Below are 20,983 nucleotides of genomic sequence, written 5' to 3' on the forward strand. Positions count from 1 at the left end.
TTTAAAACAGAGACAGAGACGTTATTGAGGAGCAAGGGAATCAAAGGTTAGGGGGAGAAAGCGGGAAAATGGGATTGGAAAACCTATCGGCCGTATTGGCGGAGCAGAATCGATGGGCTGAGTGGCATAATTTCTGCTCCTCTGTCTTATGGACGTTTCCTCAGAACCAGTTTGATTTCTGATTTTATTCCAGGATACAAAACCGATTTGAAGAGAAAATTAGAAAGTTTAGAAATGATGTGAACTTTACTTTTCAAAGCTTTTGATTTCTTTTCAGACTGTGCTGAGTAGTTGAATTGATTCCCAAAACCCACAGAAATTTACATGGCACTGTCAGAGTCAGATTCACCTATTAACCACATCTGGGTTGAAATCATTTTGATCATTCAAGTTTACTTTATTGGTAATAGAAGAAAGAGAACAGTACAACACAGGAATAGGCCCCAACACAGGAATTCCCTGTAATTCCTGATGAACGGCTTTTGCCCGAAACGTCGATTCTCTTGCTCTTCGGATGCTGTTCCTTTCCAGCACCACACTCTCGACAATGAACATTGTTCCCCAGAGTCCAATATAAAGCAGTGACCATTATTACATTATTCTCCAGAATCCAATGTAAAATATTGAGGATCATTTCCCAGACGAGAATTTAAAACAATTTTGCTGTCTAGGATTGTTCAATACGTTCGCAGAAGTTGTATGACTCTGATATTTTACTTGTAAATTCTGCGTCCGATGTACTCTCTCACACTAGCTGCCTGAGGAAGGAGCGGGGCGCTGGACTCTTGCACTTTCAGATAAACCTATTGGACGACAACCTAGTGTTGTGTGATTTTTGACATTGTCCAATCCAGTCCAATGGCATCGTGGTTTGATGTCGGCGGGAACTGGGTAAAGATTGAAATATGGTAAAAACAATGACTGCAGATACTGAAAACCAAATACTGGATTAGTGGTGCTGGAAGAGCACAGCAGTTCAGGCAGCATCAAACGAGCAGCGAAATCGACGTTTCGGGCAAAAGCCCTTCATCAGGAATGACTGAAATATGTCTTTTCAGTGAAAAGGGCATTTACCCTTCAGAATCAAAATTGCGTTGCTCATCATCTTAACTCATTTGATTCTGTGTTGTTGGCTGATCTGTTATTTTGCCGCTTTCCTTGATTACTTTCTTTCGTTTAATGTGAGAAAATTGCCCTTTTGTTATCCGCCTCCGTTGTCATTGAGGTTAATTTACAGGAGTGTGCTAAAGTGATTTCCAAGCGCACGCGAGCTAGGTAGGAGTCGAACCTACAATCTTCTGATCCGTAGTCAGACGCGTTATCCATTGCGCCACTAGCCCGCACGCTCAAAAGTCACTTGTTAGGACGAGTCCCCTCTGCAATTCTTTGGTCTTGATGATGAAATGAGTGGCAATCGTCAATCGACAAGCTGAATATTCAGCAAGATCATCAGTTTCACTGCTTGACCTCGTTCACTTTGAAAGCTGATGAATTTCACCGAAAACTAAGAGCACACCTCACATTCAGATCACGTCTTCGCTAAGTCAGTTTACAAACTTCGAGGTTACCAAAAAAAACGCCAACTGCGGATGCTGGAAATCAGGAGCCAAGTCAGAAATTGCTGGGTAATTGGTCTGACAGCATGTGTGGAATGAAATCACACTTTAACGTTCGGGTCCGGAGATAAAGAGAAACTTCTTTCGCCAGAATGTGGTGAATCTGTGGAATTCATTGCCACCTGAAGGCTCTCATTGGAGGAAGCCAGGCCATTGATTATATTTAAAACAGAGACAGAGACGTTATTGAGGAGCAAGGGAATCAAAGGTTAGGGGGAGAAAGCGGGAAAATGGGATTGGAAAACCTATCGGCCGTATTGGCGGAGCAGAATCGATGGGCTGAGTGGCATAATTTCTGCTCCTCTGTCTTATGGACGTTTCCTCAGAACCAGTTTGATTTCTGATTTTATTCCAGGATACAAAACCGATTTGAAGAGAAAATTAGAAAGTTTAGAAATGATGTGAACTTTACTTTTCAAAGCTTTTGATTTCTTTTCAGACTGTGCTGAGTAGTTGAATTGATTCCCAAAACCCACAGAAATTTACATGGCACTGTCAGAGTCAGATTCACCTATTAACCACATCTGGGTTGAAATCATTTTGATCATTCAAGTTTACTTTATTGGTAATAGAAGAAAGAGAACAGTACAACACAGGAATAGGCCCCAACACAGGAATTCCCTGTAATTCCTGATGAACGGCTTTTGCCCGAAACGTCGATTCTCTTGCTCTTCGGATGCTGTTCCTTTCCAGCACCACACTCTCGACAATGAACATTGTTCCCCAGAGTCCAATATAAAGCAGTGACCATTATTACATTATTCTCCAGAATCCAATGTAAAATATTGAGGATCATTTCCCAGACGAGAATTTAAAACAATTTTGCTGTCTAGGATTGTTCAATACGTTCGCAGAAGTTGTATGACTCTGATATTTTACTTGTAAATTCTGCGTCCGATGTACTCTCTCACACTAGCTGCCTGAGGAAGGAGCGGGGCGCTGGACTCTTGCACTTTCAGATAAACCTATTGGACGACAACCTAGTGTTGTGTGATTTTTGACATTGTCCAATCCAGTCCAATGGCATCGTGGTTTGATGTCGGCGGGAACTGGGTAAAGATTGAAATATGGTAAAAACAATGACTGCAGATGCTGAAAACCAAATACTGGATTAGTGGTGCTGGAAGAGCACAGCAGTTCAGGCAGCATCAAACGAGCAGCGAAATCGACGTTTCGGGCAAAAGCCCTTCATCAGGAATGACTGAAATATGTCTTTTCAGTGAAAAGGGCATTTACCCTTCAGAATCAAAATTGCGTTGCTCATCATCTTAACTCATTTGATTCTGTGTTGTTGGCTGATCTGTTATTTTGCCGCTTTCCTTGATTACTTTCTTTCGTTTAATGTGAGAAAATTGCCCTTTTGTTATCCGCCTCCGTTGTCATTGAGGTTAATTTACAGGAGTGTGCTAAAGTGATTTCCAAGCTCACGCGAGCTAGGTAGGAGTCGAACCTACAATCTTCTGATCCGTAGTCAGACGCGTTATCCATTGCGCCACTAGCCCGCACGCTCAAAAGTCACTTCTTAGGACGAGTCCCCTCTGCAATTCTTTGGTCTTGATGATGAAATGAGTGGCAATCGTCAATCGACAAGCTGAATATTCAGCAAGATCATCAGTTTCACTGCTTGACCTCGTTCACTTTGAAAGCTGATGAATTTCACCGAAAACTAAGAGCACACCTCACATTCAGATCACGTCTTCGCTAAGTCAGTTTACAAACTTCGAGGTTACCAAAAAAAACGCCAACTGCGGATGCTGGAAATCAGGAGCCAAGTCAGAAATTGCTGGGTAATTGCTCTGACAGCATGTGTGGAATGAAATCACACTTTAACGTTCGGGTCCGGAGATAAAGAGAAACTTCTTTCGCCAGAATGTGGTGAATCTGTGGAATTCATTGCCACCTGAAGGCTCTCATTGGAGGAAGCCAGGCCATTGATTATATTTAAAACAGAGACAGAGACGTTATTGAGGAGCAAGGGAATCAAAGGTTAGGGGGAGAAAGCGGGAAAATGGGATTGGAAAACCTATCGGCCGTATTGGCGGAGCAGAATCGATGGGCTGAGTGGCATAATTTCTGCTCCTCTGTCTTATGGACGTTTCCTCAGAACCAGTTTGATTTCTGATTTTATTCCAGGATACAAAACCGATTTGAAGAGAAAATTAGAAAGTTTAGAAATGATGTGAACTTTACTTTTCAAAGCTTTTGATTTCTTTTCAGACTGTGCTGAGTAGTTGAATTGATTCCCAAAACCCACAGAAATTTACATGGCACTGTCAGAGTCAGATTCACCTATTAACCACATCTGGGTTGAAATCATTTTGATCATTCAAGTTTACTTTATTGGTAATAGAAGAAAGAGAACAGTACAACACAGGAATAGGCCCCAACACAGGAATTCCCTGTAATTCCTGATGAACGGCTTTTGCCCGAAACGTCGATTCTCTTGCTCTTCGGATGCTGTTCCTTTCCAGCACCACACTCTCGACAATGAACATTGTTCCCCAGAGTCCAATATAAAGCAGTGACCATTATTACATTATTCTCCAGAATCCAATGTAAAATATTGAGGATCATTTCCCAGACGAGAATTTAAAACAATTTTGCTGTCTAGGATTGTTCAATACGTTCGCAGAAGTTGTATGACTCTGATATTTTACTTGTAAATTCTGCGTCCGATGTACTCTCTCACACTAGCTGCCTGAGGAAGGAGCGGGGCGCTGGACTCTTGCACTTTCAGATAAACCTATTGGACGACAACCTAGTGTTGTGTGATTTTTGACATTGTCCAATCCAGTCCAATGGCATCGTGGTTTGATGTCGGCGGGAACTGGGTAAAGATTGAAATATGGTAAAAACAATGACTGCAGATGCTGAAAACCAAATACTGGATTAGTGGTGCTGGAAGAGCACAGCAGTTCAGGCAGCATCAAACGAGCAGCGAAATCGACGTTTCGGGCAAAAGCCCTTCATCAGGAATGACTGAAATATGTCTTTTCAGTGAAAAGGGCATTTACCCTTCAGAATCAAAATTGCGTTGCTCATCATCTTAACTCATTTGATTCTGTGTTGTTGACTGATCTGTTATTTTGCCGCTTTCCTTGATTACTTTCTTTCGTTTAATGTGAGAAAATTGCCCTTTTGTTATCCGCCTCCGTTGTCATTGAGGTTAATTTACAGGAGTGTGCTAAAGTGATTTCCAAGCGCACGCGAGCTAGGTAGGAGTCGAACCTACAATCTTCTGATCCGTAGTCAGACGCGTTATCCATTGCGCCACTAGCCCGCATGCTCAAAAGTCACTTGTTAGGACGAGTCCCCTCTGCAATTCTTTGGTCTTGATGATGAAATGAGTGGCAATCGTCAATCGACAAGCTGAATATTCAGCAAGATCATCAGTTTCACTGCTTGACCTCGTTCACTTTGAAAGCTGATGAATTTCACCGAAAACTAAGAGCACACCTCACATTCAGATCACGTCTTCGCTAAGTCAGTTTACAAACTTCGAGGTTACCAAAAAAAACGCCAACTGCGGATGCTGGAAATCAGGAGCCAAGTCAGAAATTGCTGGGTAATTGCTCTGACAGCATGTGTGGAATGAAATCACACTTTAACGTTCGGGTCCGGAGATAAAGAGAAACTTCTTTCGCCAGAATGTGGTGAATCTGTGGAATTCATTGCCACCTGAAGGCTCTCATTGGAGGAAGCCAGGCCATTGATTATATTTAAAACAGAGACAGAGACGTTATTGAGGAGCAAGGGAATCAAAGGTTAGGGGGAGAAAGCGGGAAAATGGGATTGGAAAACCTATCGGCCGTATTGGCGGAGCAGAATCGATGGGCTGAGTGGCATAATTTCTGCTCCTCTGTCTTATGGACGTTTCCTCAGAACCAGTTTGATTTCTGATTTTATTCCAGGATACAAAACCGATTTGAAGAGAAAATTAGAAAGTTTAGAAATGATGTGAACTTTACTTTTCAAAGCTTTTGATTTCTTTTCAGACTGTGCTGAGTAGTTGAATTGATTCCCAAAACCCACAGAAATTTACATGGCACTGTCAGAGTCAGATTCACCTATTAACCACATCTGGGTTGAAATCATTTTGATCATTCAAGTTTACTTTATTGGTAATAGAAGAAAGAGAACAGTACAACACAGGAATAGGCCCCAACACAGGAATTCCCTGTAATTCCTGATGAACGGCTTTTGCCCGAAACGTCGATTCTCTTGCTCTTCGGATGCTGTTCCTTTCCAGCACCACACTCTCGACAATGAACATTGTTCCCCAGAGTCCAATATAAAGCAGTGACCATTATTACATTATTCTCCAGAATCCAATGTAAAATATTGAGGATCATTTCCCAGACGAGAATTTAAAACAATTTTGCTGTCTAGGATTGTTCAATACGTTCGCAGAAGTTGTATGACTCTGATATTTTACTTGTAAATTCTGCGTCCGATGTACTCTCTCACACTAGCTGCCTGAGGAAGGAGCGGGGCGCTGGACTCTTGCACTTTCAGATAAACCTATTGGACGACAACCTAGTGTTGTGTGATTTTTGACATTGTCCAATCCAGTCCAATGGCATCGTGGTTTGATGTCGGCGGGAACTGGGTAAAGATTGAAATATGGTAAAAACAATGACTGCAGATGCTGAAAACCAAATACTGGATTAGTGGTGCTGGAAGAGCACAGCAGTTCAGGCAGCATCAAACGAGCAGCGAAATCGACGTTTCGGGCAAAAGCCCTTCATCAGGAATGACTGAAATATGTCTTTTCAGTGAAAAGGGCATTTACCCTTCAGAATCAAAATTGCGTTGCTCATCATCTTAACTCATTTGATTCTGTGTTGTTGGCTGATCTGTTATTTTGCCGCTTTCCTTGATTACTTTCTTTCGTTTAATGTGAGAAAATTGCCCTTTTGTTATCCGCCTCCGTTGTCATTGAGGTTAATTTACAGGAGTGTGCTAAAGTGATTTCCAAGCGCACGCGAGCTAGGTAGGAGTCGAACCTACAATCTTCTGATCCGTAGTCAGACGCGTTATCCATTGCGCCACTAGCCCGCACGCTCAAAAGTCACTTGTTAGGACGAGTCCCCTCTGCAATTCTTTGGTCTTGATGATGAAATGAGTGGCAATCGTCAATCGACAAGCTGAATATTCAGCAAGATCATCAGTTTCACTGCTTGACCTCGTTCACTTTGAAAGCTGATGAATTTCACCGAAAACTAAGAGCACACCTCACATTCAGATCACGTCTTCGCTAAGTCAGTTTACAAACTTCGAGGTTACCAAAAAAAACGCCAACTGCGGATGCTGGAAATCAGGAGCCAAGTCAGAAATTGCTGGGTAATTGCTCTGACAGCATGTGTGGAATGAAATCACACTTTAACGTTCGGGTCCGGAGATAAAGAGAAACTTCTTTCGCCAGAATGTGGTGAATCTGTGGAATTCATTGCCACCTGAAGGCTCTCATTGGAGGAAGCCAGGCCATTGATTATATTTAAAACAGAGACAGAGACGTTATTGAGGAGCAAGGGAATCAAAGGTTAGGGGGAGAAAGCGGGAAAATGGGATTGGAAAACCTATCGGCCGTATTGGCGGAGCAGAATCGATGGGCTGAGTGGCATAATTTCTGCTCCTCTGTCTTATGGACGTTTCCTCAGAACCAGTTTGATTTCTGATTTTATTCCAGGATACAAAACCGATTTGAAGAGAAAATTAGAAAGTTTAGAAATGATGTGAACTTTACTTTTCAAAGCTTTTGATTTCTTTTCAGACTGTGCTGAGTAGTTGAATTGATTCCCAAAACCCACAGAAATTTACATGGCACTGTCAGAGTCAGATTCACCTATTAACCACATCTGGGTTGAAATCATTTTGATCATTCAAGTTTACTTTATTGGTAATAGAAGAAAGAGAACAGTACAACACAGGAATAGGCCCCAACACAGGAATTCCCTGTAATTCCTGATGAACGGCTTTTGCCCGAAACGTCGATTCTCTTGCTCTTCGGATGCTGTTCCTTTCCAGCACCACACTCTCGACAATGAACATTGTTCCCCAGAGTCCAATATAAAGCAGTGACCATTATTACATTATTCTCCAGAATCCAATGTAAAATATTGAGGATCATTTCCCAGACGAGAATTTAAAACAATTTTGCTGTCTAGGATTGTTCAATACGTTCGCAGAAGTTGTATGACTCTGATATTTTACTTGTAAATTCTGCGTCCGATGTACTCTCTCACACTAGCTGCCTGAGGAAGGAGCGGGGCGCTGGACTCTTGCACTTTCAGATAAACCTATTGGACGACAACCTAGTGTTGTGTGATTTTTGACATTGTCCAATCCAGTCCAATGGCATCGTGGTTTGATGTCGGCGGGAACTGGGTAAAGATTGAAATATGGTAAAAACAATGACTGCAGATGCTGAAAACCAAATACTGGATTAGTGGTGCTGGAAGAGCACAGCAGTTCAGGCAGCATCAAACGAGCAGGGAAATCGACGTTTCGGGCAAAAGCCCTTCATCAGGAATGACTGAAATATGTCTTTTCAGTGAAAAGGGCATTTACCCTTCAGAATCAAAATTGCGTTGCTCATCATCTTAACTCATTTGATTCTGTGTTGTTGGCTGATCTGTTATTTTGCCGCTTTCCTTGATTACTTTCTTTCGTTTAATGTGAGAAAATTGCCCTTTTGTTATCCGCCTCCGTTGTCATTGAGGTTAATTTACAGGAGCGTGCTAAAGTGATTTCCAAGCGCACGCGAGCTAGGTAGGAGTCGAACCTACAATCTTCTGATCCGTAGTCAGACGCGTTATCCATTGCGCCACTAGCCCGCACGCTCAAAAGTCACTTGTTAGGACGAGTCCCCTCTGCAATTCTTTGGTCTTGATGATGAAATGAGTGGCAATCGTCAATCGACAAGCTGAATATTCAGCAAGATCATCAGTTTCACTGCTTGACCTCGTTCACTTTGAAAGCTGATGAATTTCACCGAAAACTAAGAGCACACCTCACATTCAGATCACGTCTTCGCTAAGTCAGTTTACAAACTTCGAGGTTACCAAAAAAAACGCCAACTGCGGATGCTGGAAATCAGGAGCCAAGTCAGAAATTGCTGGGTAATTGCTCTGACAGCATGTGTGGAATGAAATCACACTTTAACGTTCGGGTCCGGAGATAAAGAGAAACTTCTTTCGCCAGAATGTGGTGAATCTGTGGAATTCATTGCCACCTGAAGGCTCTCATTGGAGGAAGCCAGGCCATTGATTATATTTAAAACAGAGACAGAGACGTTATTGAGGAGCAAGGGAATCAAAGGTTAGGGGGAGAAAGCGGGAAAATGGGATTGGAAAACCTATCGGCCGTATTGGCGGAGCAGAATCGATGGGCTGAGTGGCATAATTTCTGCTCCTCTGTCTTATGGACGTTTCCTCAGAACCAGTTTGATTTCTGATTTTATTCCAGGATACAAAACCGATTTGAAGAGAAAATTAGAAAGTTTAGAAATGATGTGAACTTTACTTTTCAAAGCTTTTGATTTCTTTTCAGACTGTGCTGAGTAGTTGAATTGATTCCCAAAACCCACAGAAATTTACATGGCACTGTCAGAGTCAGATTCACCTATTAACCACATCTGGGTTGAAATCATTTTGATCATTCAAGTTTACTTTATTGGTAATAGAAGAAAGAGAACAGTACAACACAGGAATAGGCCCCAACACAGGAATTCCCTGTAATTCCTGATGAACGGCTTTTGCCCGAAACATCGATTCTCTTGCTCTTCGGATGCTGTTCCTTTCCAGCACCACACTCTCGACAATGAACATTGTTCCCCAGAGTCCAATATAAAGCAGTGACCATTATTACATTATTCTCCAGAATCCAATGTAAAATATTGAGGATCATTTCCCAGACGAGAATTTAAAACAATTTTGCTGTCTAGGATTGTTCAATACGTTCGCAGAAGTTGTATGACTCTGATATTTTACTTGTAAATTCTGCGTCCGATGTACTCTCTCACACTAGCTGCCTGAGGAAGGAGCGGGGCGCTGGACTCTTGCACTTTCAGATAAACCTATTGGACGACAACCTAGTGTTGTGTGATTTTTGACATTGTCCAATCCAGTCCAATGGCATCGTGGTTTGATGTCGGCGGGAACTGGGTAAAGATTGAAATATGGTAAAAACAATGACTGCAGATGCTGAAAACCAAATACTGGATTAGTGGTGCTGGAAGAGCACAGCAGTTCAGGCAGCATCAAACGAGCAGCGAAATCGACGTTTCGGGCAAAAGCCCTTCATCAGGAATGACTGAAATATGTCTTTTCAGTGAAAAGGGCATTTACCCTTCAGAATCAAAATTGCGTTGCTCATCATCTTAACTCATTTGATTCTGTGTTGTTGGCTGATCTGTTATTTTGCCGCTTTCCTTGATTACTTTCTTTCGTTTAATGTGAGAAAATTGCCCTTTTGTTATCCGCCTCCGTTGTCATTGAGGTTAATTTACAGGAGTGTGCTAAAGTGATTTCCAAGCGCACGCGAGCTAGGTAGGAGTCTAACCTACAATCTTCTGATCCGTAGTCAGACGCGTTATCCATTGCGCCACTAGCCCGCACGCTCAAAAGTCACTTGTTAGGACGAGTCCCCTCTGCAATTCTTTGGTCTTGATGATGAAATGAGTGGCAATCGTCAATCGACAAGCTGAATATTCAGCAAGATCATCAGTTTCACTGCTTGACCTCGTTCACTTTGAAAGCTGATGAATTTCACCGAAAACTAAGAGCACACCTCACATTCAGATCACGTCTTCGCTAAGTCAGTTTACAAACTTCGAGGTTACCAAAAAAAACGCCAACTGCGGATGCTGGAAATCAGGAGCCAAGTCAGAAATTGCTGGGTAATTGGTCTGACAGCATGTGTGGAATGAAATCACACTTTAACGTTCGGGTCCGGAGATAAAGAGAAACTTCTTTCGCCAGAATGTGGTGAATCTGTGGAATTCATTGCCACCTGAAGGCTCTCATTGGAGGAAGCCAGGCCATTGATTATATTTAAAACAGAGACAGAGACGTTATTGAGGAGCAAGGGAATCAAAGGTTAGGGGGAGAAAGCGGGAAAATGGGATTGGAAAACCTATCGGCCGTATTGGCGGAGCAGAATCGATGGGCTGAGTGGCATAATTTCTGCTCCTCTGTCTTATGGACGTTTCCTCAGAACCAGTTTGATTTCTGATTTTATTCCAGGATACAAAACCGATTTGAAGAGAAAATTAGAAAGTTTAGAAATGATGTGAACTTTACTTTTCAAAGCTTTTGATTTCTTTTCAGACTGTGCTGAGTAGTTGAATTGATTCCCAAAACCCACAGAAATTTACATGGCACTGTCAGAGTCAGATTCACCTATTAACCACATCTGGGTTGAAATCATTTTGATCATTCAAGTTTACTTTATTGGTAATAGAAGAAAGAGAACAGTACAACACAGGAATAGGCCCCAACACAGGAATTCCCTGTAATTCCTGATGAACGGCTTTTGCCCGAAACGTCGATTCTCTTGCTCTTCGGATGCTGTTCCTTTCCAGCACCACACTCTCGACAATGAACATTGTTCCCCAGAGTCCAATATAAAGCAGTGACCATTATTACATTATTCTCCAGAATCCAATGTAAAATATTGAGGATCATTTCCCAGACGAGAATTTAAAACAATTTTGCTGTCTAGGATTGTTCAATACGTTCGCAGAAGTTGTATGACTCTGATATTTTACTTGTAAATTCTGCGTCCGATGTACTCTCTCACACTAGCTGCCTGAGGAAGGAGCGGGGCGCTGGACTCTTGCACTTTCAGATAAACCTATTGGACGACAACCTAGTGTTGTGTGATTTTTGACATTGTCCAATCCAGTCCAATGGCATCGTGGTTTGATGTCGGCGGGAACTGGGTAAAGATTGAAATATGGTAAAAACAATGACTGCAGATGCTGAAAACCAAATACTGGATTAGTGGTGCTGGAAGAGCACAGCAGTTCAGGCAGCATCAAACGAGCAGCGAAATCGACGTTTCGGGCAAAAGCCCTTCATCAGGAATGACTGAAATATGTCTTTTCAGTGAAAAGGGCATTTACCCTTCAGAATCAAAATTGCGTTGCTCATCATCTTAACTCATTTGATTCTGTGTTGTTGGCTGATCTGTTATTTTGCCGCTTTCCTTGATTACTTTCTTTCGTTTAATGTGAGAAAATTGCCCTTTTGTTATCCGCCTCCGTTGTCATTGAGGTTAATTTACAGGAGTGTGCTAAAGTGATTTCCAAGCGCACGCGAGCTAGGTAGGAGTCGAACCTACAATCTTCTGATCCGTAGTCAGACGCGTTATCCATTGCGCCACTAGCCCGCACGCTCAAAAGTCACTTGTTAGGACGAGTCCCCTCTGCAATTCTTTGGTCTTGATGATGAAATGAGTGGCAATCGTCAATCGACAAGCTTAATATTCAGCAAGATCATCAGTTTCACTGCTTGACCTCGTTCACTTTGAAAGCTGATGAATTTCACCGAAAACTAAGAGCACACCTCACATTCAGATCACGTCTTCGCTAAGTCAGTTTACAAACTTCGAGGTTACCAAAAAAAACGCCAACTGCGGATGCTGGAAATCAGGAGCCAAGTCAGAAATTGCTGGGTAATTGCTCTGACAGCATGTGTGGAATGAAATCACACTTTAACGTTCGGGTCCGGAGATAAAGAGAAACTTCTTTCGCCAGAATGTGGTGAATCTGTGGAATTCATTGCCACCTGAAGGCTCTCATTGGAGGAAGCCAGGCCATTGATTATATTTAAAACAGAGACAGAGACGTTATTGAGGAGCAAGGGAATCAAAGGTTAGGGGGAGAAAGCGGGAAAATGGGATTGGAAAACCTATCGGCCGTATTGGCGGAGCAGAATCGATGGGCTGAGTGGCATAATTTCTGCTCCTCTGTCTTATGGACGTTTCCTCAGAACCAGTTTGATTTCTGATTTTATTCCAGGATACAAAACCGATTTGAAGAGAAAATTAGAAAGTTTAGAAATGATGTGAACTTTACTTTTCAAAGCTTTTGATTTCTTTTCAGACTGTGCTGAGTAGTTGAATTGATTCCCAAAACCCACAGAAATTTACATGGCACTGTCAGAGTCAGATTCACCTATTAACCACATCTGGGTTGAAATCATTTTGATCATTCAAGTTTACTTTATTGGTAATAGAAGAAAGAGAACAGTACAACACAGGAATAGGCCCCAACACAGGAATTCCCTGTAATTCCTGATGAACGGCTTTTGCCCGAAACGTCGATTCTCTTGCTCTTCGGATGCTGTTCCTTTCCAGCACCACACTCTCGACAATGAACATTGTTCCCCAGAGTCCAATATAAAGCAGTGACCATTATTACATTATTCTCCAGAATCCAATGTAAAATATTGAGGATCATTTCCCAGACGAGAATTTAAAACAATTTTGCTGTCTAGGATTGTTCAATACGTTCGCAGAAGTTGTATGACTCTGATATTTTACTTGTAAATTCTGCGTCCGATGTACTCTCTCACACTAGCTGCCTGAGGAAGGAGCGGGGCGCTGGACTCTTGCACTTTCAGATAAACCTATTGGACGACAACCTAGTGTTGTGTGATTTTTGACATTGTCCAATCCAGTCCAATGGCATCGTGGTTTGATGTCGGCGGGAACTGGGTAAAGATTGAAATATGGTAAAAACAATGACTGCAGATGCTGAAAACCAAATACTGGATTAGTGGTGCTGGAAGAGCACAGCAGTTCAGGCAGCATCAAACGAGCAGGGAAATCGACGTTTCGGGCAAAAGCCCTTCATCAGGAATGACTGAAATATGTCTTTTCAGTGAAAAGGGCATTTACCCTTCAGAATCAAAATTGCGTTGCTCATCATCTTAACTCATTTGATTCTGTGTTGTTGGCTGATCTGTTATTTTGCCGCTTTCCTTGATTACTTTCTTTCGTTTAATGTGAGAAAATTGCCCTTTTGTTATCCGCCTCCGTTGTCATTGAGGTTAATTTACAGGAGTGTGCTAAAGTGATTTCCAAGCGCACGCGAGCTAGGTAGGAGTCGAACCTACAATCTTCTGATCCGTAGTCAGACGCGTTATCCATTGCGCCACTAGCCCGCACGCTCAAAAGTCACTTGTTAGGACGAGTCCCCTCTGCAATTCTTTGGTCTTGATGATGAAATGAGTGGCAATCGTCAATCGACAAGCTGAATATTCAGCAAGATCATCAGTTTCACTGCTTGACCTCGTTCACTTTGAAAGCTGATGAATTTCACCGAAAACTAAGAGCACACCTCACATTCAGATCACGTCTTCGCTAAGTCAGTTTACAAACTTCGAGGTTACCAAAAAAAACGCCAACTGCGGATGCTGGAAATCAGGAGCCAAGTCAGAAATTGCTGGGTAATTGCTCTGACAGCATGTGTGGAATGAAATCACACTTTAACGTTCGGGTCCGGAGATAAAGAGAAACTTCTTTCGCCAGAATGTGGTGAATCTGTGGAATTCATTGCCACCTGAAGGCTCTCATTGGAGGAAGCCAGGCCATTGATTATATTTAAAACAGAGACAGAGACGTTATTGAGGAGCAAGGGAATCAAAGGTTAGGGGGAGAAAGCGGGAAAATGGGATTGGAAAACCTATCGGCCGTATTGGCGGAGCAGAATCGATGGGCTGAGTGGCATAATTTCTGCTCCTCTGTCTTATGGACGTTTCCTCAGAACCAGTTTGATTTCTGATTTTATTCCAGGATACAAAACCGATTTGAAGAGAAAATTAGAAAGTTTAGAAATGATGTGAACTTTACTTTTCAAAGCTTTTGATTTCTTTTCAGACTGTGCTGAGTAGTTGAATTGATTCCCAAAACCCACAGAAATTTACATGGCACTGTCAGAGTCAGATTCACCTATTAACCACATCTGGGTTGAAATCATTTTGATCATTCAAGTTTACTTTATTGGTAATAGAAGAAAGAGAACAGTACAACACAGGAATAGGCCCCAACACAGGAATTCCCTGTAATTCCTGATGAACGGCTTTTGCCCGAAACGTCGATTCTCTTGCTCTTCGGATGCTGTTCCTTTCCAGCACCACACTCTCGACAATGAACATTGTTCCCCAGAGTCCAATATAAAGCAGTGACCATTATTACATTATTCTCCAGAATCCAATGTAAAATATTGAGGATCATTTCCCAGACGAGAATTTAAAACAATTTTGCTGTCTAGGATTGTTCAATACGTTCGCAGAAGTTGTATGACTCTGATATTTTACTTGTAAATTCTGCGTCCGATGTACTCTCTCACACTAGCTGCCTGAGGAAGGAGCGGGGCGCTGGACTCTTGCACTTTCAGATAAACCTATTGGACGACAACCTAGTGTTGTGTGATTTTTGACATTGTCCAATCCAGTCCAATGGCATCGTGGTTTGATGTCGGCGGGAACTGGGTAAAGATTGAAATATGGTAAAAACAATGACTGCAGATGCTGAAAACCAAATACTGGATTAGTGGTGCTGGAAGAGCACAGCAGTTCAGGCAGCATCAAACGAGCAGCGAAATCGACGTTTCGGGCAAAAGCCCTTCATCAGGAATGACTGAAATATGTCTTTTCAGTGAAAAGGGCATTTACCCTTCAGAATCAAAATTGCGTTGCTCATCATCTTAACTCATTTGATTCTGTGTTGTTGACTGATCTGTTATTTTGCCGCTTTCCTTGATTACTTTCTTTCGTTTAATGTGAGAAAATTGCCCTTTTGTTATCCGCCTCCGTTGTCATTGAGGTTAATTTACAGGAGTGTGCTAAAGTGATTTCCAAGCGCACGCGAGCTAGGTAGGAGTCGAACCTACAATCTTCTGATCCGTAGTCAGACGCGTTATCCATTGCGCCACTAGCCCGCATGCTCAAAAGTCACTTGTTAGGACGAGTCCCCTCTGCAATTCTTTGGTCTTGATGATGAAATGAGTGGCAATCGTCAATCGACAAGCTGAATATTCAGCAAGATCATCAGTTTCACTGCTTGACCTCGTTCACTTTGAAAGCTGATGAATTTCACCGAAAACTAAGAGCACACCTCACATTCAGATCACGTCTTCGCTAAGTCAGTTTACAAACTTCGAGGTTACCAAAAAAAACGCCAACTGCGGATGCTGGAAATCAGGAGCCAAGTCAGAAATTGCTGGGTAATTGCTCTGACAGCATGTGTGGAATGAAATCACACTTTAACGTTCGGGTCCGGAGATAAAGAGAAACTTCTTTCGCCAGAATGTGGTGAATCTGTGGAATTCATTGCCACCTGAAGGCTCTCATTGGAGGAAGCCAGGCCATTGATTATATTTAAAACAGAGACAGAGACGTTATTGAGGAGCAAGGGAATCAAAGGTTAGGGGGAGAAAGCGGGAAAATGGGATTGGAAAACCTATCGGCCGTATTGGCGGAGCAGAATCGATGGGCTGAGTGGCATAATTTCTGCTCCTCTGTCTTATGGACGTTTCCTCAGAACCAGTTTGATTTCTGATTTTATTCCAGGATACAAAACCGATTTGAAGAGAAAATTAGAAAGTTTAGAAATGATGTGAACTTTACTTTTCAAAGCTTTTGATTTCTTTTCAGACTGTGCTGAGTAGTTGAATTGATTCCCAAAACCCACAGAAATTTACATGGCACTGTCAGAGTCAGATTCACCTATTAACCACATCTGGGTTGAAATCATTTTGATCATTCAAGTTTACTTTATTGGTAATAGAAGAAAGAGAACAGTACAACACAGGAATAGGCCCCAACACAGGAATTCCCTGTAATTCCTGATGAACGGCTTTTGCCCGAAACGTCGATTCTCTTGCTCTTCGGATGCTGTTCCTTTCCAGCACCACACTCTCGACAATGAACATTGTTCCCCAGAGTCCAATATAAAGCAGTGACCATTATTACATTATTCTCCAGAATCCAATGTAAAATATTGAGGATCATTTCCCAGACGAGAATTTAAAACAATTTTGCTGTCTAGGATTGTTCAATACGTTCGCAGAAGTGGTATGACTCTGATATTTTCCTTGTAAATTCTGCGTCCGATGTACTCTCTCACACTAGCTGCCTGAGGAAGGAGCGGGGCGCTGGACTCTTGCACTTTCAGATAAACCTATTGGACGACAACCTAGTGTTGTGTGATTTTTGACATTGTCCAATCCAGTCCAATGGCATCGTGGTTTGATGTCGGCGGGAACTGGGTAAAGATTGAAATATGGTAAAAACAATGACTGCAGATGCTGAAAACCAAATACTGGATTAGTGGTGCTGGAAGAGCACAGCAGTTCAGGCAGCATCAAACGAGCAGCGAAATCGACGTTTCGGGCAAAAGCCCTTCATCAGGAATGACTGAAATATGTCTTTTCAGTGAAAAGGGCATTTACCCTTCAGAATCAAAATTGCGTTGCTCATCATCTTAACTCATTTGATTCTGTGTTGTTGGCTGATCTGTTATTTTGCCGCTTTCCTTGATTACTTTCTTTCGTTTAATGTGAGAAAATTGCCCTTTTGTTATCCGCCTCCGTTGTCATTGAGGTTAATTTACAGGAGTGTGCTAAAGTGATTTCCAAGCGCACGCGAGCTAGGTAGGAGTCGAACCTACAATCTTCTGATCCGTAGTCAGACGCGTTATCCATTGCGCCACTAGCCCGCACGCTCAAAAGTCACTTGTTAGGACGAGTCCCCTCTGCAATTCTTTGGTCTTGATGATGAAATGAGTGGCAATCGTCAATCGACAAGCTGAATATTCAGCAAGATCATCAGTTTCACTGCTTGACCTCGTTCACTTTGAAAGCTGATGAATTTCACCGAAAACTAAGAGCACACCTCACATTCAGATCACGTCTTCGCTAAGTCAGTTTACAAACTTCGAGGTTACCAAAAAAAACGCCAACTGCGGATGCTGGAAATCAGGAGCCAAGTCAGAAATTGCTGGGTAATTGCTCTGACAGCATGTGTGGAATGAAATCACACTTTAACGTTCGGGTCCGGAGATAAAGAGAAACTTCTTTCGCCAGAATGTGGTGAATCTGTGGAATTCATTGCCACCTGAAGGCTCTCATTGGAGGAAGCCAGGCCATTGATTATATTTAAAACAGAGACAGAGACGTTATTGAGGAGCAAGGGAATCAAAGGTTAGGGGGAGAAAGCGGGAAAATGGGATTGGAAAACCTATCGGCCGTATTGGCGGAGCAGAATCGATGGGCTGAGTGGCATAATTTCTGCTCCTCTGTCTTATGGACGTTTCCTCAGAACCAGTTTGATTTCTGATTTTATTCCAGGATACAAAACCGATTTGAAGAGAAAATTAGAAAGTTTAGAAATGATGTGAACTTTACTTTTCAAAGCTTTTGATTTCTTTTCAGACTGTGCTGAGTAGTTGAATTGATTCCCAAAACCCACAGAAATTTACATGGCACTGTCAGAGTCAGATTCACCTATTAACCACATCTGGGTTGAAATCATTTTGATCATTCAAGTTTACTTTATTGGTAATAGAAGAAAGAGAACAGTACAACACAGGAATAGGCCCCAACACAGGAATTCCCTGTAATTCCTGATGAACGGCTTTTGCCCGAAACGTCGATTCTCTTGCTCTTCGGATGCTGTTCCTTTCCAGCACCACACTCTCGACAATGAACATTGTTCCCCAGAGTCCAATATAAAGCAGTGACCATTATTACATTATTCTCCAGAATCCAATGTAAAATATTGAGGATCATTTCCCAGACGAGAATTTAAAACAATTTTGCTGTCTAGGATTGTTCAATACGTTCGCAGAAGTTGTATGACTCTGATATTTTACTTGTAAATTCTGCGTCCGATGTACTCTCTCACACTAGCTGCCTGAGGAAGGAGCGGGGCGCTGGACTCTTGCACTTTCAGATAAACCTATTGGACGACAACCTAGTGTTGTGTGATTTTTGACATTGTCCAATCCAGTCCAATGGCATCGTGGTTTGATGTCGGCGGGAACTGGGTAAAGATTGAAATATGGTAAAAACAATGACTGCAGATGCTGAAAACCAAATACTGGATTAGTGGTGCTGGAAGAGCACAGCAGTTCAGGCAGCATCAAACGAGCAGCGAAATCGACGTTTCGGGCAAAAGCCCTTCATCAGGAATGACTGAAATATGTCTTTTCAGTGAAAAGGGCATTTACCCTTCAGAATCAAAATTGCGTTGCTCATCATCTTAACTCATTTGATTCTGTGTTGTTGACTGATCTGTTATTTTGCCGCTTTCCTTGATTACTTTCTTTCGTTTAATGTGAGAAAATTGCCCTTTTGTTATCCGCCTCCGTTGTCATTGAGGTTAATTTACAGGAGTGTGCTAAAGTGATTTCCAAGCGCACGCGAGCTAGGTAGGAGTCGAACCTACAATCTTCTGATCCGTAGTCAGACGCGTTATCCATTGCGCCACTAGCCCGCATGCTCAAAAGTCACTTGTTAGGACGAGTCCCCTCTGCAATTCTTTGGTCTTGATGATGAAATGAGTGGCAATCGTCAATCGACAAGCTGAATATTCAGCAAGATCATCGGTTTCACTGCTTGACCTCGTTCACTTTGAAAGCTGATGAATTTCACCGAAAACTAAGAGCACACCTCACATTCAGATCACGTCTTCGCTAAGTCAGTTTACAAACTTCGAGGTTACCAAAAAAAACGCCAACTGCGGATGCTGGAAATCAGGAGCCAAGTCAGAAATTGCTGGGTAATTGCTCTGACAGCATGTGTGGAATGAAATCACACTTTAACGTTCGGGTCCGGAGATAAAGAGAAACTTCTTTCGCCAGAATGTGGTGAATCTGTGGAATTCATTGCCACCTGAAGGCTCTCATTGGAGGAAGCCAGGCCATTGATTATATTTAAAACAGAGACAGAGACGTTATTGAGGAGCAAGGGAATCAAAGGTTAGGGGGAGAAAGCGGGAAAATGGGATTGGAAAACCTATCGGCCGTATTGGCGGAGCAGAATCGATGGGCTGAGTGGCATAATTTCTGCTCCTCTGTCTTATGGACGTTTCCTCAGAACCAGTTTGATTTCTGATTTTATTCCAGGATACAAAACCGATTTGAAGAGAAAATTAGAAAGTTTAGAAATGATGTGAACTTTACTTTTCAAAGCTTTTGATTTCTTTTCAGACTGTGCTGAGTAGTTGAATTGATTCCCAAAACCCACAGAAATTTACATGGCACTGTCAGAGTCAGATTCACCTATTAACCACATCTGGGTTGAAATCATTTTGATCATTCAAGTTTACTTTATTGGTAATAGAAGAAAGAGAACAGTACAACACAGGAATAGGCCCCAACACAGGAATTCCCTGTAATTCCTGATGAACGGCTTTTGCCCGAAACGTCGATTCTCTTGCTCTTCGGATGCTGTTCCTTTCCAGCACCACACTCTCGACAATGAACATTGTTCCCCAGAGTCCAATATAAAGCAGTGACCATTATTACATTATTCTCCAGAATCCAATGTAAAATATTGAGGATCATTTCCCAGACGAGAATTTAAAACAATTTTGCTGTCTAGGATTGTTCAATACGTTCGCAGAAGTGGTATGACTCTGATATTTTCCTTGTAAATTCTGCGTCCGATGTACTCTCTCACACTAGCTGCCTGAGGAAGGAGCGGGGCGCTGGACTCTTGCACTTTCAGATAAACCTATTGGACGACAACCTAGTGTTGTGTGATTTTTGACATTGTCCAATCCAGTCCAATGGCATCGTGGTTTGATGTCGGCGGGAACTGGGTAAAGATTGAAATATGGTAAAAACAATGACTGCAGATGCTGAAAACCAAATACTGGATTAGTGGTGCTGGAAGAGCACAGCAGTTCAGGCAGCATCAAACGAGCAGCGAAATCGACGTTTCGGGCAAAAGCCCTTCATCAGGAATGACTGAAATATGTCTTTTCAGTGAAAAGGGCATTTACCCTTCAGAATCAAAATTGCGTTGCTCATCATCTTAACTCATTTGATTCTGTGTTGTTGGCTGATCTGTTATTTTGCCGCTTTCCTTGATTACTTTCTTTCGTTTAATGTGAGAAAATTGCCCTTTTGTTATCCGCCTCCGTTGTCATTGAGGTTAATTTACAGGAGTGTGCTAAAGTGATTTCCAAGCGCACGCGAGCTAGGTAGGAGTCGAACCTACAATCTTCTGATCCGTAGTCAGACGCGTTATCCATTGCGCCACTAGCCCGCACGCTCAAAAGTCACTTGTTAGGACGAGTCCCCTCTGCAATTCTTTGGTCTTGATGATGAAATGAGTGGCAATCGTCAATCGA

General features: G+C 42.3%; 12 non-coding genes across 12 annotated transcripts; all 12 read right to left on the reverse strand.

Moving 5' to 3' along the window:
- Positions 1-1,267: 1,267 nt before the first annotated feature.
- trnar-acg (transfer RNA arginine (anticodon ACG)) lies at positions 1,268-1,340 on the reverse strand. The gene has a single exon. It is a non-coding gene; the product is annotated as a tRNA-Arg (tRNA).
- Positions 1,341-3,045: 1,705 nt separating this feature from the next.
- trnar-acg (transfer RNA arginine (anticodon ACG)) lies at positions 3,046-3,118 on the reverse strand. The gene has a single exon. It is a non-coding gene; the product is annotated as a tRNA-Arg (tRNA).
- A 1,705-nt stretch (positions 3,119-4,823) lies between these two features.
- On the reverse strand, positions 4,824-4,896 carry trnar-acg (transfer RNA arginine (anticodon ACG)). Its single transcript has one exon. It is a non-coding gene; the product is annotated as a tRNA-Arg (tRNA).
- A 1,705-nt stretch (positions 4,897-6,601) lies between these two features.
- Positions 6,602-6,674, reverse strand: trnar-acg (transfer RNA arginine (anticodon ACG)). Its single transcript has one exon. It is a non-coding gene; the product is annotated as a tRNA-Arg (tRNA).
- A 1,705-nt stretch (positions 6,675-8,379) lies between these two features.
- trnar-acg (transfer RNA arginine (anticodon ACG)) lies at positions 8,380-8,452 on the reverse strand. Its single transcript has one exon. It is a non-coding gene; the product is annotated as a tRNA-Arg (tRNA).
- Positions 8,453-10,157: 1,705 nt separating this feature from the next.
- Positions 10,158-10,230, reverse strand: trnar-acg (transfer RNA arginine (anticodon ACG)). The gene has a single exon. It is a non-coding gene; the product is annotated as a tRNA-Arg (tRNA).
- A 1,705-nt stretch (positions 10,231-11,935) lies between these two features.
- On the reverse strand, positions 11,936-12,008 carry trnar-acg (transfer RNA arginine (anticodon ACG)). The gene has a single exon. It is a non-coding gene; the product is annotated as a tRNA-Arg (tRNA).
- A 1,705-nt stretch (positions 12,009-13,713) lies between these two features.
- Positions 13,714-13,786, reverse strand: trnar-acg (transfer RNA arginine (anticodon ACG)). The gene has a single exon. It is a non-coding gene; the product is annotated as a tRNA-Arg (tRNA).
- A 1,705-nt stretch (positions 13,787-15,491) lies between these two features.
- On the reverse strand, positions 15,492-15,564 carry trnar-acg (transfer RNA arginine (anticodon ACG)). Its single transcript has one exon. It is a non-coding gene; the product is annotated as a tRNA-Arg (tRNA).
- A 1,705-nt stretch (positions 15,565-17,269) lies between these two features.
- trnar-acg (transfer RNA arginine (anticodon ACG)) lies at positions 17,270-17,342 on the reverse strand. Its single transcript has one exon. It is a non-coding gene; the product is annotated as a tRNA-Arg (tRNA).
- A 1,705-nt stretch (positions 17,343-19,047) lies between these two features.
- On the reverse strand, positions 19,048-19,120 carry trnar-acg (transfer RNA arginine (anticodon ACG)). Its single transcript has one exon. It is a non-coding gene; the product is annotated as a tRNA-Arg (tRNA).
- A 1,705-nt stretch (positions 19,121-20,825) lies between these two features.
- Positions 20,826-20,898, reverse strand: trnar-acg (transfer RNA arginine (anticodon ACG)). The gene has a single exon. It is a non-coding gene; the product is annotated as a tRNA-Arg (tRNA).
- Positions 20,899-20,983: the final 85 nt, after the last annotated feature.

This window comes from Chiloscyllium punctatum, chromosome 31, assembly GCF_047496795.1.
Source record: "Chiloscyllium punctatum isolate Juve2018m chromosome 31, sChiPun1.3, whole genome shotgun sequence".
Taxonomy (NCBI): Eukaryota; Metazoa; Chordata; class Chondrichthyes; order Orectolobiformes; family Hemiscylliidae; genus Chiloscyllium; species Chiloscyllium punctatum.